The sequence below is a fragment of the Orycteropus afer genome, unplaced genomic scaffold (assembly GCF_000298275.1).
Source record: "Orycteropus afer afer isolate SDZICR_OR568_19922 unplaced genomic scaffold, OryAfe1.0 scaffold00034, whole genome shotgun sequence".
NCBI classification, from domain to species: Eukaryota; Metazoa; Chordata; class Mammalia; order Tubulidentata; family Orycteropodidae; genus Orycteropus; species Orycteropus afer.
Genome location: NW_006921621.1, coordinates 9,914,444 through 9,916,600, shown reverse-complemented (window position 1 = coordinate 9,916,600; position 2,157 = coordinate 9,914,444). Strand labels below are relative to the sequence as shown.

General features: G+C 38.0%; 1 protein-coding gene across 1 annotated transcript in view; it reads right to left on the bottom strand.

Annotated features, from left to right (window-relative positions):
* Nucleotides 1-2,157, bottom strand: part of ADGRF1 (adhesion G protein-coupled receptor F1) — a 43,623-nt gene that overhangs the window by 22,082 nt on the left and 19,384 nt on the right. The gene's annotated exons all lie outside the window — the stretch shown is intronic.

The following is a 2,157-nucleotide window of genomic DNA, read 5'->3' as shown; positions in this document are numbered from 1 at the left end:
TACATTCCATGTTCCAATGATTAATGGATGTCTGCGGCTGTTTCTCTTCAATTTGAGTGGTACCACATCAGCAAATGGATGTCTCGAAAGCTTTACCTTATCCATATGAGTAAGGCTGTGTTTACTTAAATGATGCAGCTCTTTCCCAGTCCTATTTTGAGAGCCTTCTAACTTAACTGCACTATTCATAAAGTTGTGCGGTAATGTATCAAATAGTGTTTCTTTGATATTCATAAGGTTTTCCCTGGCCAATTCTTTTAGAAGTGGATGGCCTCTTCCTTCTTCCTAGTCTGTCTCCATCTGTAAGCTGGCTGATACCTGTGCACCACGTGCATCCCGCTGGGTTTAAAACACCAGTGGCTCAGCCTCAAAACTCACATCAACATGTCACCATGGTAGGACAAACAGACAGACAGGTTTGTCTCCCTGTTGGAAACCTCTCATACCACCCTTACCTGGGTCCCTGCAGCTGACTCCTCCTATGTCCAGGTTCCTGGGCCTTTTAATCCCCTTTCTCCTGCTCTCCCGCCCTGCTGTTTTGGGCGTGCCTGAGTTCCCTCTCCTCACCTGGATCCCTGCAGCTGACTGCTCCTCTGTCCGGGTTCCTGGCTTTTAATCCCCTTTCTACTCCTCTCCCACCCTGCTGCTTTGAGCGTGCCTGGGTTCTCTCTCCTCACCTAGATCTCTGTGGCTGATGTATATAGAAAGGTTTATCTAAAAGAAGTGGTTCACATAGAGGGAGAAGCTAGCAAGTTCCAAGTCCATGGATCAGAGGCCAGGCTGGAGGTTCTCCTGACTCACATAGCTCTAGGACTACCTGATAATAAAGAGGAACAAACCACTGGTACTCAGAATAACAAAGGTGAATCTCAAAATATTATGTTGAATGAAAGAAGCCAGGCGAATGAAAGTATATACTGCATGATTCCATTTATAGACAGTCCTACAGGCAAAACTAACCTATGATAGAAACCAGATCAGTGTTGTTTCTGTTACATAGAGGTGTGGGAAAGGGCACAAGGAACATTTGGGGTGATGGAAATGTTCTGTCCTGACTTACATAAGCATTTGTCAAAACTGAGCAGTTTCACCTAAGGTTTGAATATGTCACCACCTCACCCACTGCTATCAATTTGATTCTGACTCATAGCAACCCTGTAAGGACAGTATAGAACTGCCCCATAGGATTTCCAAGGCTATAAATTCTTATGGCAGCAGACTGCCACTTCCTTTTCCTCCTGCAGAGTGGCTGGTGGGTTTGAATTGCTGACCTCTTGCTTCATCCACTATGCCACTAGGCTCCTTTTTTTTTTTTTTAGTATATCACTGTATGTAAATTATACCTCAAATAAAAATAATAAAATATAGGATAGTTCTAAGCTTGGTCTGTGCAACTAGAAAATAGCACTAGGTCACTCAAACATTAATTATTAATTGATGGATGAAACCTCCAAAGCTGATTAATTTCTTAATAACTGCATTAAATTAGTACTTATAATGTATAAATAAATCCAAATACTCTTTCATGTAGTAATGATCACAATGCTTTTGCATCAAAATGACACTTGTTTAGTGTTTGCAAAGTGTTTTCCTACCTAGTATCTCATTTGATTTAATGAGGATAAGTTAGTTCACTAAATATTAATAGGCTTGTTTGACAGATAAATTAATCCTAACAATAAGAGATTAAGATTAATTTAAATGATACATGTAGAGACTGAAACCTAAATAGTTGTATTTTTTGGATTTCTGCCTATTTTACTGAGTTTCTGTCAACAAATTATTTGAAAAAGCTTGTAGGCTATATAAAATTGAATATAAGTTAGAAATAGAAATAGAAAACCAGGACCAGGAAAAAGAAAAATATGAATGTTGAAAACAAAAATTATTGTGATTGAGTTTCAATTTGTCTATGAGTTCTATGACAACAAAGTTAAAAAGGACAATACAATTAATTACATAGACTTCAAAGTAAGAGAAGAAGCATTTTCCTAGCATTGCATTTTAAAGACAATTATTCATGTGGGACTTCATATAAGGACATGTGATAACTTAAAAACACAATATTCAGGACTATATATTTATAGAAAATTCTGTTGAAATTTTCCTATGGCTGTTTTAGTTAACTGTGAAAGCAATATAAGTCAAATTACATGA